The sequence below is a fragment of the Amblyraja radiata genome, chromosome 2, assembly GCF_010909765.2.
Source record: "Amblyraja radiata isolate CabotCenter1 chromosome 2, sAmbRad1.1.pri, whole genome shotgun sequence".
Classification (NCBI taxonomy): Eukaryota; Metazoa; Chordata; class Chondrichthyes; order Rajiformes; family Rajidae; genus Amblyraja; species Amblyraja radiata.
This window is the reverse complement of record NC_045957.1, coordinates 125,735,872-125,752,209: the sequence shown is the minus strand read 5'-3', so window position 1 is coordinate 125,752,209 and position 16,338 is coordinate 125,735,872. Positions and strand designations below refer to the sequence as shown.

The following is a 16,338-nucleotide window of genomic DNA, read 5'->3' as shown; positions in this document are numbered from 1 at the left end:
AATACCACTACTACAGCTGGGACTGACGGACCGAACAGTGAACATGATTTCGGCAGCCCACAGACAGTCCACCAAAAAACAGTATCTGGTCTATATCAGGAAGTGGGAGATGTATTGTCACAAAAACAGCATCACCTACAGAGATATGAACATCCCGTCTGTTCTGGAATACCTGGCAGGCCTCCATTATGATGAGGGGCTCAGTTATAGTGCCATCAACTGCGCCAGAAGTGCCCTATCAACTTATCTATGGTAGGAACAGAGCGTCACTCTGTTGGGACTCACCCACTGGTAACAAAACTTATGAGGGGAATTTTTAATACCAATCCCCCAAGAACCAGGTACTCCCAAATATGGGATGTGAGTATTGTCCTGAAGATGCTCAGGAATTGGTCTCCAGCAACAGCTCTGTCCCTACATAGACTGACATTAAAAACAGTCATGCTAATGGCATTGGTCACGGCACAAAGGGTACAGTCATTACATAAATTAAGACTGGACAACATGACTTCTTCATCTGAAAATATTACGTTTCATATTTATGAATTAGTAAAGCAGAACAGACAGGGATCAGCAGGCCTCAATATAGAATTTAGGTCTTACCCAACAGATGATCGTCTCTGTATAGTAAGACATTTGTCGGTATACATGGAGAAAACGAAAATCATCAGAGGCAATGAGAAGGCACTTTTAGTCAGCCATAAGCAACCACACAAAAGAGTGACGGTCCAGACCATCTCAAGATGGCTGAAATAGGTTCTAATACAGGCTGGGGTGGATACTAATATTTTAAAATCTCATTCCACCAAGGCTGCAGCTACATCGGCAGCTATGCAGTTGGATGTACCAATGGACCAAATCCTCAAGGCAGCAGGATGGTCAGGGGAAAAAACATTCCAACTATTTTATCATAAGCCAGTCATGAAACCTGGAACGTTTGCAGAAACAATTTTAAGTTCTGTAATTTAATTTACCCCATAAATAGGGGCTATAATTTTGTGTTAATAAATTTCATGGATTTCAATGTCGGATTCATGTCTAAATTATGTTGACACAATTCCTCCTACAGTCATTAAGGCAGATGTGATGCATGGACTCGTTTCCACGGCATGAAATCACAGAGCTTTGAAATCTTCACGTAGTCACTCACGTGACTCCGAAGAAAAATAGTAAGATTAAACGAGAACTTACCAGTTCGAAGTTTGATCGTTATTTTATGAGGAGTATGCTGAGGGAATACGTGCCCTCCGCTCCCACCCATGATCATATACTCAACTGGTATTTCTTTCTCTAATCTTACTATGTTTAAGTCATTACAGTTATCTGTGATTTCACACCGCTGCTTTGAAGAATGACACGCATGCGTTCTGGCGGGGTTCTTCACGTATTCCCTCAACGTACTCCTCATAAAATAACGATCAAACTTCGAACTTCGATTCTCGTTTAATCTTACTATTCTTTTTGTAGTTTGTTTGGTTGGTTGTTTGTTTGTCTTTTTGCACAAAGTCCGCGAGCATTGCCACTTTTCATTTCACTGCACATCTCGTATGTGTATGTGACGAGTAAACTTGACTTGACGTGACTTGACCTCGATGAAGACATATGAGTGATCATAAATCATAAATAAAATAAATACAGAAAACAATTTAAATGCTCAACAGGTCAGGCAGCATCAGAATTAAAGAGAAAGGCAACAAAGTACAAGGTTTCTGGAATGTTGGAAGTTGCGGAGAGACTGGAAATTTATGAGAGGCATAGATATAACTTTTTTCCAAAGGTGGAAATATCCAACATTAGAGGGTATAGCTATAAGGTGAGAGGGAGAAAGTTTAATGGGGCAATTATTGTACACGGTGAGTAGTGGAGGCCTGGATCGCATTGCCAGGGGTGGTGGTGGGCCAATATGATAGCGGCATTTAAGAAGCTTTTAGAAAGGCACATGGAAGTACACAAGTAATAGAGGGATATGGATCATCATGTACAGGTAGATGAGATCAGTTTAACTTTCTACGTTCTACACAAACATTATGGGTCAAAGGATCCACTCCTTTGCTGTTCTATGTCACATTTGTGGAGGTTTTCAGCAATGGTGCCAGCCAGTCCTCAACGTGGGAGTGCCACAAAGAAAGTACAAAATGGCTCAAACTTATGTTTACAGACAGAGCAATCACCCAATCCATGCCATTTTAATTGTTTATGAGAAAACAGAGGGAAACAAAAGCTGAGGCATCTCTGAGCTTTCTTATATGGAAGCTCGGAGGGAAAAAAAAGAATTTGTATATATTTAACTGTTTTACAGACTCACGTTGTAGAAAATCATATTATAAAACCATTGCGTCAGTGGGGAAAAAATGATAGAGTTTCAGACTCACAAAAAAACAATATTGTTCCCCTGCAGGTTTTACAAAAAATGTTTTTTTAATAGTGTTTTTGTACTGCAAGCTAAAACTAATAAATGCTACATAGGGTACTATTGCATAAGTGTCCATGTAAGTTTGTTTGTTAATCCCAATGACCATCGTGGTGAAATTGGCAAGTCAAGTCAAGTCAAGTGAGTTTATTGTCATGTGTCCCAGATAGGACAATGAAATTCTTGCTTTGCTTCAGCACAACAGAATATAGAAGGCATGAATACAGAACAGATCAGTCTGTCCCTATACCATTATATAAATATATACACACATGAATAAATAAACAGATAAGGTGCAAATAAACAGATAATGCTCTATTAATGTTCAGAGTTTTGTTTCAGTTGAGTTTAATAGCCTGATGGCTGTGGGGAAGCAGCTATTCCTGAACCTGGACGTTGCAGTCCTCAGGCTCATGTACCTTCTACCTGAAGGTAGCAGGGAGATGAATGTGTGGTCAGGATGGTGTGGGTCCTTGATGATGCTGCCAGCCTTTTTGAGGCAGCGACTGCGATAGATCCCCTCGATGAAAGGGAGGTCAGAGCCGATGATGGACTGGGCAGTGTTTACTACTTTTTGTAGTCTTTTCCGCTCCTGGGCGCTCAAGTTGCCTAACCAAGCCACGATGCAACCGGTCAACATGCTCTCTACTGTACACCTGTAGAAGTTAGAGAGAGTCCTCCTTGACATACCAACTCTCCGTAATTTTCTCAGGAAGTAGAGGCGCTGATGTGCTTTCTTTTGTGCATCAGTGTTCTCGGACCAGGAGAGATTTTCAGAAATATGCACACCCAGGAATTTGAAGCTCTTGACCCTCTCCACCATCGACCCGTTGATATAAACGGGACTGTGGGTCCCCATCCTACCCCTTCCAAAGTCCACAATCAGTTCCTTGGTTTTGTTGGTGTTGAGGGCCAGGTTATTGTGCTGGCACCATTTGGTCAGTTGCTCGATCTCTCTTCTATACTCTGACTCATCCCCATCAGAGATATGTCCCACAACAGTGGTGTCATCAGCGAACTTGATGATGGAGGTCGCACTATGACTGGCTACGCAGTCATGAGTATAGAGTGAGTACAGCAGGGGGCTGAGCACGCAGCCTTGAGGTGCTACCGTGCTGATTGTTATCGAGGCTGACACATTTCCACCAATACGAACAGACTGTGGTCTGTGGATGAGGAAGTTGAGAATCCAATTGCAGAGGGATGCGCAGAGACCCAGTTCTGAGAGCTTGGTAATCAGCTTGGAGGGGATGATTGTGTTGAATGCCGAGCTGTAATCGATGAATAACAGCCTGACATATGAGTTTTTGTTGTCCAAGTGGTCCAGAGCGGAGTGGAGGGCCAGCGAGATTGCATTCATCGTTGATCTGTTGTGGCGGTAAGCGAACTGCAGTGGGTCCAGGTTTTTGTCGAGGTAGGAGTTGATTTACACCATGATCAACCTCTGAAAGCACTTCATCACCACCGACATTAGTGCCACTGGTCGATAGTCGTTGAGGCACGTCACCTTGCTCTTCTTGGGCACCGGTATAATTGATGCCCTTTTAAAGCAGGTGGGAACCTCAGACCTCAGAAGTGAGAGGTTGAAAATGTCCGTAGAAACTCCAGCCAGTTGGTCCACACAGGTTTTTAGAACACGACCGGGTATACCAACGGATCCAGGCGCTTTTCGAGGGTTAACCCCTCTGAAGGATTTTCTGACGTCGGCCTCTGTGACTGTGACTGAATTACCATCACAGCGAATGGGGGCTCGAGAAGGCACATTGGTGTTCTCCCTGTCAAAGCGTGCATAAAATGCATTGAGCTCGTCAGGGAGTGATATTTCGCCGACATTCGAGCTACATCCTGATTTAGCCTTGTAGGAGGTGATTGCATTCAGGCCCTGCCACAGCTGCCGAACATCTGTCTCATCCTCCAGCTTGGAGCAGAAGTCCCTTTTGGCCTTTTTGATGGCCTTACCAAGGTCGTATCTGGACTTCTTGTAGGCCACTATATCATCGGACATGAATGCCCGGTGTCTGGTCTTCAGAAGAGTGCGGATCACAAAGTTCATCCAAGGCTTCTGATTGGGAAACACTCGGAAGGTTTTTGTAGGGATGCAGTCCTCCACACATTTCTTTATGAAGTCTGTAACGACTGTGGCGTATTTGTTCAGGTCCGTTGCCGAGTCCCTGAACATTGCCCAGTCTACAGACTCCAAACAGTCCTGGAGTTGTTCCTCTGCCCCCTCCTCTCCCTTTCCCAGATGCTTGCGTACGGTCCATGCGGTGGATGGAGAACCCTTCAGGCTGGACCACTGAGTCTGGGGAGCTGGGGGTGAACCATGTCTCTGTGAAGCAGAACACAGAGCATTCCCTCAGCTCCCTTTGATAAAGCAGCGTTGCCCTTAAGTCCTCCACTTTATTTTCTAGTGACTGTACGTTGGCCAGTAGGATAGTAGGGAGTGGGGGCTGAAGTCCCCTCCGCTTTAGTCTGACCGTGTTCTTAAGAGACAATTATGTCTGATTACTGCAGGGAGGTTACATGGAAGGAGTGTTTTCCCAGAGACAGTTTTTGATGCCAGCTTTTTTTATTAGCTTGTCAATTTCTAAAGTGACTTTTAAAGTGGATCTATAGTTCCTGACCAAAATTACATGATAACCATTTTGGCTCGTGCACTATAGTGTTCCCCAGTTTATCACTTGTGTTATATCCAATTTGCGTTACATAGACGTGTTTTATAGTAAAACCATCAGTACCCATTTTGCAACATTTGCAAGGCTCAGTGTGGGGCACACAGGACAAAGATCAGTCTTACTAAATGACGAACCGAGCTTGTGCAAACCACTCAGCTGAAGAAATATCCTCTGCTCATCCAGACTGTGAAATCCTGTTAGATTTGCGGTTATCTCAGTGACTCATTCTTCTTTCTTCTTATAGCCTTTGTTATGAGATAAATGAAACTTTCACTACTCGTAATTAACTTAACTTTATTTAAGCTTTAAGCAACTTATTTCTGCAATACACAAACTCAGAAACGTCTGGCAAACATGGCTGATTCCGCAGGCTTTTCCCGCCCGAAATACTTTGCACATGCGTACACTCCGAAAATGTCCTGCGCATGCGCACACTCCAGAAATGTCCTGCGCATTCGCACACTCTAGAAGAGCTCCGCACATGCGCACATTGCCCACTTCATTCTCCCCTCCTATTTATAAGTTGAGACGGTCAGGAGGTTTAATACGTCTTGATGACCGTCGCAGCACTGGAGCCTCAGGAGATACCGGTGTTTCAATAGCTGGGGGTAGATATTTTGCTTGGTCATCAACTTCACTCATATTGTTATTTAGATTTTCAATTTTAGAATTTCTTGTAGAAGTTTCCATAGAGGATGCTGGAAGTGTTGGAGGAAGTTCCCGATTAGTGTTATCAAGAAGCGACGGAGCTGACGGAGGAAGTTCTCGATTAGTGTTATCAGGAAGTGACGGAGCTGATGGAGAAGACGGACATGGTGCAAGGTCACAAAGTGAGACAGTTGACTGACGTCCATCCTGATGCTTGATAGTTGCATAAGAACGGTTGACATCAGTCAGTTCAACTTCATCAACAAAAGGCTCATTCTTATTTAATCGGACATAACGACGAAGCAACACAGGCCCAGGGCTAGTCAACCATGATGGAAGGGAAGTACCAGTAGAAGAACAGTGTTTGAAGTTAAAGAACCGCTCGTGTGGAGTAGTATTGGTAGCAGTTGACAGTAGAGATCTGATGGAGTGTAATGAATCTGGTCGAACACATTCCCAATGCTGATCTGGTATATCATTTGACTTTAAAGCCAGTTTCACTGCTTTCCAAATGATTCCGTTATACCTCTCAACCTGACCATTTCCAATAGGATGATATGGTGTTGTTTTACTTGTTGCAATTCCTCTCTTAGAAAGGTAGTCCTTTAAATCTTTTGACATGAATGAGGTGCCCCTATCAGAATGTATGTAACTTGGAAATCCACAGAATGAAAACAGTTGATCTAAACATTTGATAACCATAGCAGCTGAAATATTTGGACAAGGAAAGGCAAATGGAAACCTCGAATATTCGTCAACTAAGGTAAGTATATAAAAATTTCGAGAGGAGGATGGTAAAGGCCCTTTGAAGTCAATACTCAAATCTTCCATAGGTTGAGTAGCTTTGATCAATCTTCCTTCTTCAGGACGGAAGAACCTTGGTTTTAAATCAGCACAGATTCTACATGAAGCACATGTCATCTTCACATCTTCTGTAGAGAAAGGTAAGTTTTTGGAACGAACATAGTGTAACAAACGAGTGACTCCAGGATGACACAGCCCATTGTGAAGATCAGTGAGTGCAGAAGAATGAACAGAGGCACAAAATGCTATTCTTAATGTATCCGGAGCAACATTATCCTTACCAGGGCTGTACTCAATTGAATAACTATATGCAGATAACTCAATCCTCCATTCATGAATTTTACTGTTTATAATCATCGTTCGTTTCCGATTATCCAGCATAAAAGCTACTGAACGCTGATCTGTTATCAAAGTGAAGTGCAGGCGAGCAAGGAAATGACTCCATTTCCTCACTGCTTCAATAATTGCTGTAGCTTCCTTTTCGACGGGTGGGTAGTGCAATTCACTACCTTGGAGAGTACGAGACATGAAAGCAACTGGTCGTCCTCCTTGATTTAATGTTGCTGATACTGCTAAATCAGAGGCATCACATTCAACAACAAAGGGGAGATCCTCATCGATGGCGTGTAATGTCGCAGATTCCAATTGTTTCTTTAAAGAAGTAAAGGCACCAATTGCTGAAGAGTCAAGGGGGAAAGATTTTGCTCTAATCAAAGGTTGAATTTTGTCAGAAAAATTTGGTATCCATTTAGCATAATATGCAAACATCCCAAGAACCCTTCGTAGAGAGTTTAATGCAGCTGGAACAGGTATCTCTTGGAGTGGGCGGAGTCTTACTGGATCAGGCTTGATTATATCATTTCCAACCCAATAACCAAGAATATTAATTGATGATACTGATGTTATTGACTTAGCCTCATTTAATGTTAGATTTTTAGAATGTACAACATCTAAAAACCGTTGTACATTTCATCATGTTCAGTTTGGTCTTTTCCTGCAATAGTTATATTATCAAGATAAGGGAAAGTATCTTTAAGGTTTTCCTGTTCAACAAGTTTGTCCATCTCTCTCTGAAAAACAGCCAGGCCGTTAGTTACACCAAAAGGAACTCTGCAGTAGTGATATAATTTCCCATTTGCTTCAAACGCAGTGTATTTCTTCTCTGATTCCTTCAGAGGAATTTGGTAGTAAGCACTTTTTAAGTCAAAAGTAGAGAATATCTTATACTTAGCTAATGTATTGATAATCTCTTCTATTCGAGGTAATGGTTCTGAACTTAAAGAAAGGTAACTTTGAGGGTATGAGACGTGAATTGGCCAAGATTGACTGGCAATTAATTCTAAAAGGGTTGACGGTGGATATGCAATGGAAGACATTTAAAGACTGCATGGATGAACTACAAAAATTGTTCATCCCAGTTTGGCAAAAGAATAAATCAGGGAAGGCAGTGCATCCGTGGATAACAAGGGAAATCAGGGATAGTATCAAAGCGAAGGATGATGCGTACAAATTAGCCAGAAAAAGCAGCATACCGGAGGACTGGGAGAAATTCAGAGACCAGCAGAGGAGGACAAAGGGCTTAATTAGGAAAGGTAAAATAGATTATGAAAGAAAACTGGCAGGGAACATAAAAACTGACTGCAAAAGTTTTTATAGATATGTGAAAAGAAAGAGATTAGTTAAAACAAATGTAGGTCCCTTGCAGTCAGAAACGGGTGAGTTGATCATGGGGAACAAGGATATGGCGGACCAATTGAATAACTACTTTGGTTCCGTCTTCACTAAGGAAGACATAAATAATCTGCCGGAAATAGCAGGGGACCGCGGGTCAAAGGAGTTGGAGGAATTGAGTGAAATCCAGGTTAGCCGGGAAGTGGTGTTGGGTAAATTAAATGGATTAAAGGCCGATAAATCCCCAGGGCCAGATAGGCTGCATCCCAGAGTACTTAAGGAAGTAGCTCCAGAAATAGTGGATGCATTAGTAATAATCTTTCAAAACTCTTTAGATTCTGGAGTAGTTCCTGAGGATTGGCGGGTAGCAAACGTAACCCCACTTTTTAAGAAGGGAGGGAGAGAGAAAACGGGGAATTACAGACCAGTTAGTCTAACATCGGTAGTGGGGAAACTGCTAGAGTCAGTTATTAAAGATGGGATAGCAGCACATTTGGAAAGTGGTGAAATCATTGGACAAAGTCAGCATGGATTTACAAAAGGTAAATCATGTCTGACGAATCTTATAGAATTTTTCGAGGATGTAACTAGTAGCGTGGATAGGGGAGAACCAGTGGATGTGGTGTATCTGGACTTCCAGAAGGCTTTCGACAAGGTCCCACATAAGAGATTAGTTTACAAACTTAAAGCACACGGCATTGGGGGTTCAGTATTGATGTGGATAGAGAACTGGCTGGCAAACAGGAAGCAAAGAGTAGGAGTAAACGGGTCCTTTTCACAATGGCAGGCAGTGACTAGTGGGGTACCGCAAGGCTCAGTGCTGGGACCCCAGCTATTTACAATATATATTAATGATCTGGATGAGGGAATTGAAGGCAATATCTCCAAGTTTGCGGATGACACTAAGCTGGGGGGCAGTGTTAGCTGTGAGGAGGATGCTAGGAGACTGCAAGGTGACTTGGATAGGCTGGGTGAGTGGGCAAATGTTTGGCAGATGCAGTATAATGTGGATAAATGTGAGGTTATCCATTTTGGTGGCAAAAACAGGAAAGCAGACTATTATCTAAATGGTGGCCGACTAGGAAAAGGGGAGATGCAGCGAGACCTGGGTGTCATGGTACACCAGTCATTGAAAGTGGGCATGCAGGTGCAGCAGGCAGTGAAGAAAGCGAATGGTGTGTTAGCTTTCATAGCAAAAGGATTTGAGTATAGGAGCAGGGAGGTTCTACTGCAGTTGTACAGGGTCTTGGTGAGACCACACCTGGAGTATTGCGTACAGTTTTGGTCTCCAAATCTGAGGAAGGACATTATTGCCATAGAGGGAGTGCAGAGAAGGTTCACCAGACTGATTCCTGGGATGTCAGGACTGTCTTATGAAGAAAGACTGGATAGACTTGGTTTATACTCTCTAGAATTTAGGAGATTGAGAGGGGATCTTATAGAAAGTTACAAAATTCTTAAGGGGTTGGACAGGCTAGATGCAGGAAGATTGCTCCCGATGTTGGGGAAGTCCAGGACAAGGGGTCACAGCTTAAGGATAAGGGGGAAATCCTTTAAAACCGAGATGAGAAGAACTTTTTTCACACAGAGAGTGGTGAATCTCTGGAACTCCCTGCCACAGAGGGTAGTCGAGGCCAGTTCATTGGCTATATTTAAGAGGGAGTTAGATGTGGCCCTTGTGGCTAAGGGGATCAGAGGGTATGGAGAGAAGGCAGGTACGGGATACTGAGTTGGATGATCAGCCATGATCATATTGAATGGCGGTGCAGGCTCGAAGGGCCGAATGGCCTACTCCTGCACCTAATTTCTATGTTTCTATGTTTCTAATGGATATGCATCAAGCTCCGTGAACTGGTTTATAGTTTGAGAGTAATCAATGCAGAGTCTCTTTCTATGTCTCTCCAAGGGGTCCTTAACCACGACAACTTGTGCCCTCCAAGGGGAAGAACTGGGTTCTATAATCCCTTTTTGTAAAAGATTAGTTACTTCTGTGTTGATAAAGTTCCTATCATCTTTACTAAAATGTCTTGATTTTGTAGCAATTGGCTTGCACTTGGAGGATAAATTAGTGAATAATGAAGGACATTAAACAGATGCAGCAGAAAGACCACACAATATTGGTGGCTTTGACAATACAAGATCAGGCATAGTTCCTTCATACATTATTTGAAGTGATCTGTGCAGTTTCTGGAAATCCTGACCTAGAATTATATCGCTACACAAATTTTTCAAAATACCAAAACATACAGATTTATAGCTAGGTTTGTTCAGAATAAAGTCTACAATACAATATCCAATCATTTGAGTATTGAGAGTTGTCAGAGCCATCGAGATTTCTCTATTTGAAGGAATTGTAGTTAGATTTAGTCGATACACAACTTGTTCACTTATAAAACTTTCTGAACTGCCAGAATCAAGTAGTACATTAAGTGTATAGCCATTAATGGATAGCGTTTTAGCTGCATGAGACAAGCTCTGAGGAAATGCAGCTGTAATTGCACATAAAGAAGGCGTGTACATGGCAGCAGTCACACTTTTAGTAGTTGCTTTGGACTTGCATACTCTAGAGTTGCATACTCAAGTTGTCCCTTCTTGCCACAACTATTACAAGTTGCCTCTCGAGCAGGACATGTCTCTCTCTTATGAATATTACCCCCGCAAAAGTAACAGTTCCGTTTTAAATAATTATATGCTGCGGCAAGGGCACCTTTATCAGTAGAAATTATTTCAGTTTGCTCCATATTAGTACGTGGGTGAAATTCTTTTGTAGTAGTTGCAGCAGAATACACATTAGATGAGCCATAAGCATCTGAAATTTTCTGAGCCAAGTCTAAAGAGTAAGCTTGATTGTAAGCTGACTGTAAATCCAAGGTTTTGTGTTCTAATAGTCTCTGTCGTATTAAAGGCGATGCCAAACCATTGATAAAAGAGTCTCGAATAACTTCCTGTCGATATTGATCAGCCGTAACTGCTTTGAAGGCACAGTCTTTACTAAGTCTTTGAAGTTCTTGTAAAAATTCAACAAGTGACTCACCAGGTTTTTGTTTCCGAGTAGCAAGGAGGTGTCGAGCGAATATCACGTTGGGTGTCTTAACGAAGAGTTTGCTTAATACATCAATAGCAGAATCATAAGTTGTACATTCCTCTATGTAATCATATACATCAGAATAGACGGAGCTTATTAATGTCTTGAGTCTGTCTGGTGCATCATTGCCACACTCATCAAGGAAGTTATTTAGTTATTTAGTATACGAAGCCAGTGCTTCCAATTCTTTGCAGCAGCAGGTGAGTTGGGATCCAGATCCAAGCGTTGTGGTTTCAGTAGCTTCTCCATCCCAAGTCGGACTGTTTGACTTCTGAGATAAGTTGCTTAAATTGTTATGAGATAAATGAAACTTTCACTACTCGTAATTAACTTAACTTTATTTAAGCTTTAAGCAACTTATTTCTGCAATACACAAACTCAGAAACGTCTGGCAAACATGGCTGATTCCGCAGGCTTTTCCCGCCCGAAATACTTTGCACATGCGCACACTCCGGAAATGTCCTGCGCATGCGCACACTCCAGAAATGTCCTGCGCATTCGCACACTCTAGAAGAGCTCCGCACATGCGCACATTGCCCACTTCATTCTCCCCTCCTATTTATAAGTTGAGACAGTCAGGAGGTTTAATACGTCTTGATGACCGTCGCAGCACTGGAGCCTCAGGAGATACCGGTGTTTCAATAGCTGGGGGTAGATATTTTGCTTGGTCATCAACTTCACTCATATTGTTATTTAGATTTTCAATTTTAGAATTTCTTGTAGAAGTTTCCAGAGAGGATGCTGGAAGTGTTGGAGGAAGTTCCCGATTAGCGTTATCAAGAAGTGACGGAGCTGACGGAGGAAGTTCTCGATTAGTGTTATCAGGAAGTGACGGAGCTGATGGAGAAGATGGACATGGTGCAAGGTCACAAAGTGAGACAGTTGACTGACGTCCATCCTGATGCTTGATAGTTGCATAAGAAGGGTTGACATCAGTCAGTTCAACTTCATCAACAAAAGGCTCATTCTTATTTAATCGGACATACCGACGAAGCAACACAGGCCCAGGGCTAGTCAACCATGATGGCAGAGAAGTACCACTAGAAGAACGCCGTTTGAAGTTAAAGAACCGCTCGTGTGGAGTAGTATTGGTAGCAGTTGACAGTAGAGATCTGATGGATGTAATGCATCTGGTAGAACACATTCCCACTGCTGATCTGGTATATCATTTGATTTTAAAGCCAGTTTCACTGCTTTCCAAATGATTCCGTTATACCTCTCAACCTGACCATTTCCAATAGGATGATATGGTGTTGTTTTACTTGTTGCAATTCCTCTCTTAGAAAGGTAGTCCTTTAAATCTTTTGACATGAATGAGGTGCCCCTATCAGAATGTATGTAACTTGGAAATCCACAGAATGAAAACAGTTGATCTAAACATTTGATAACCATCGCAGCTGAAATATTTGGACAAGGAAAGGCAAATGGAAACCTCGAATATTCGTCAACTAAGGTAAGTATATAAAAATTTCGAGAGGAGGATGGTAAAGGCCCTTTGAAGTCAATACTCAAACGTTCCATAGGTTGAGTAGCTTTGATCAATCTTCCTTCTTCAGGACGGAAGAACCTTGGTTTTAATTCAGCACAGATTCTACATGAAGCACATGTCATCTTCACATCTTCTGTAGAGAAGGGTAAGTTTTTGGAACGAACATAGTGTAACAAACGAGTGACTCCAGGATGACACAGCCCATTGTGAAGATCAGTGAGTGCAGAAGAATGAACAGAGGCACAAAATGCTCGAGTTAATGTGTCCGGAGCAACATTATCCTTACCAGGGCGGTACTCAATTGAATAACTATATGCAGATAATTCAATCCTCCATTCATAAATTTTACTATTTTTAATCTTCGTTCGTTTCCGATTATCCAGCATAAAAGCTACTGAACGCTGATCTGTTATCAAAGTGAAGTGCAGGCGAGCAAGGAAATGACTCCATTTCCTCACTGCTTCAATAATTGCTGTAGCTTCCTTTTCGACGGATGGGTAGTGCAATTCACTACCTTGGAGAGTACGAGACATGAAAGCAACTGGTCGGTAACCCACTAGTCACTGCCTGCCATTCTGAAAGGGACCCGTTAATCCTTACTCTTTGTTTCCTGTCTGCCAACCACACATCTATCCATGTCAGCACTCTACCCCCAATACCATGTACCCTAATTTTGCCCACTAATCTCCTATGTGGGACCTTATCAAATGTTTTCTGAAAGTCCAGGTATACTACATCCACTGACTCTCCATTGTCCATTTTCCTAGTTACATCCTCAAAAAATTCCAGAAGATTAGTCAAGCATGATTTCCCCTTCGTAAATCCATGCTGACTCAGACCAATCCTGTTACTGCTATCCAAATGTGCGGCTATTTCATCTTTTATAATTGACTCCAGCAACTTCCCCACCACCGATGTCAGGCTAACTGGTCTATAATTCCCTGGTTTCTCTCTCCCGCCTTTCTTAAAAAGTGGGATAACATTAGCTACCCTCCAATCACAGGAACTGATCCTGAGTCTATAGAACATAGGAAAATTATCACCAATGCATCCACAATTTCTAGAGCCACTACCTTAAGCACCCTGGGATGAAGACCATCAGGTCCTGGGGATTTATCAGCCTTCAGTTCCATCAGTCTATCCAACACCATTTCCTGCCTAATGTGGATTTCCTTCAGTTCCTCCGTCACCCCAGATCCTCTGGCCACTACTATATCAAGAAGATTGTTTGTGTCCTCCTTAGTGAAGACAGGTCCAAAGTACCTGTTCAACTCAACTGCCATTTCCTTGTTTTCCATAATAAATTCACCTTTTTCGGTCTTCAAGGGTCCAACTTTGGTCTTAACTAATTTTTTCCTCTTCACATACCTAAAGAAGCTTTTACTATCCTGCTTTATATTCTTGGCTAGCTTACCTTCGTACCTCATCTTTTCTCCCCGTATTGTCTTTTTAGTTATCTTCTGTTGCTCTTTAAACATTACCCAATCCTCTTGCTTCCCGCTCATCTTTGCTACGTTGTCCCTTAGGTCGCCCCTTACTCCCCTTGGAATCTTTCTTCCTCCTAGGAATTAACTGATCCTGCACCTTCTGTATTATTCCTAGAAATACCTGCCATTGTTGTTCCACTGTCATCCCTGCTAGTGTATCTTTCCAGTCAACTTTGGCCAGCTCCTCCCTCATGGCCCCATAGTCCCCTTTATTCAACTGTAACACTGACACCTCCGATCTACTCTTCTCCCTCTCCAATTGTAGATTAAACCTGACCATGTTATGGTCACTACCTCCTAATGGCGCATTAACCTCAAGGTCCTTTATCAAATCCGGTTCATTACATAACACTAAATCCAGAATTGCCTTCTCCCTGGTAGACTCCAAGACAAGCTGTTCTAAGAATCCATCACAAAGGCACTCTACAAAGTCCCTTTCTTGAGGTCCAGTACCAACCTGATTTTCCCAGTCTACCTGCATTTTGTGTCTATCTTCCTTTGAGACCTACTGGTCATAACCTCTACCTTCCCATCAATCCTTCCATTTGCTGACCTTCTACTGTGGTTCCTATCCCCCGCCACTCTATTCCGAGTAATACTAGTGAATCTCTCCTCAGGTTCTTGTACAGGTGGTCTCTACATCAGAAGAGACCACAATGGTCCCAAAAATATGAAACCCTGCCTCTACACCAAGTCCAGCCATATGTTCATCCATCCTATTCTCCGATTGCTACCCTCACTGGCACTTGGCACTGGGAGTAATCAGGATATTACTACCCTTGAGGTCCAGCTTTTTAACCTTTCGTCTAACTTCCTATATGCACTGTGCAGGGCCTCATCCCTTTTCCTACTTATTTCCTACCTATAAGGTCCTGCAAAGGACCAATGAGGTCCTGGAGGACCTATGAGGGGCTTCTAAATGACAAATTATCTGTGTCTGAACGTGCTGCTAATAATCTATACCATAATTGAATTACAAACTCTTAAAATATAAAGCAGTCAGATTTTTCAAAGGATTTTTAAAGCCATTTAATCCTGTGCTTTAAGAATAGCCTGTGTGCATCTTAGATAACATTGCCATACCAAACTAAATTCACAGAATCAACAGGGAGTTATGAGTATAGCAACTATCATCTGATGTAATAAATTTAAGATAGGACGTTAATGCGTTTTAAGCTATTTCTGCTGCCAAAGTATCTGTATTACAGGAACTCAATCTCTTGCAAATCCAATTCACTATCACCCTGTAAACATAACTCTAACTATAATTAGTGGAAACATGAGGCAGTGGAGGCAGGAGGCAGGTTTGCCACTGCTACACGGGTGGGGTTAAACAAAATAGTGAAGGGGGAGAGGGGGAGACAAATTGGAAATACAAGGATGGAGTTAAAGGGAAAGAGAATAGAGGAAAAGTTAAGAAAGACACCAGAATTAACGGGACAAAGCTCACGAAGGGATAGGAGAGTATAGCCAAGTGAAATAGGAATTGATGTGAAAGGTGAGGTGAGTAATGGATTAACAGTATTATATATGAATGCGCGAAGTATAAGAATTAAAGTGGATGAGCTTGAGGCTCAGTTAGAGATTGGCAGATATGATATTGTGGGGATTACTGAGACATGGCTGCAGGAGGATCAGGACTGGTAACTGAATATTCAGAGTTATACGTCCTATACAATGGACAAGCAGGTGGGCAGAGGAGGTGGGGTAGCTCTGTTGGTGAGGGATGAAATTCAGTCCCTGACGAGGGGTGACATAGGGACTGACGATCTAGAGTCGCTGTGGTTAGAATTGAGGAATTGTAAAGGGAAGAAGACACTAATGGGACTCAACAGGCCCCAAGCAATAGCCTGGATATAGGGTGCAAGTTGCAGCAGGAGTTAAAACTGGCATGTAACAAAGGTAATGCCACTGTGGTTATGGGAGATTTTAATATGCAGGTAGACTGGGAAAATTAGGTTAGTTCTGGACCCCAAGAAAGGGAGTTTCTAGAGTGCCTCCGAGATGGATTCTTAGAGCAGCTTGTAATGGAGCCGACCAGAGAAAAGGCAATTCTGGATTTAGTGTTG

At 42.4% G+C, this 16,338-nt stretch overlaps 1 long non-coding RNA gene across 1 annotated transcript; it reads right to left on the bottom strand.

The window, feature by feature from the left end:
- Window positions 1–14,743: 14,743 nt before the first annotated feature.
- LOC116984661 lies at window positions 14,744–15,190 on the bottom strand. The gene is made up of 3 exons (XR_004415092.1): window positions 15,081–15,190; window positions 14,869–14,881; window positions 14,744–14,837 (listed from the first exon to the last, which is right to left on the bottom strand). It is a non-coding gene; the product is annotated as an uncharacterized LOC116984661 (long non-coding RNA).
- Between the last annotated feature and the right edge of the window lie 1,148 nt (window positions 15,191–16,338).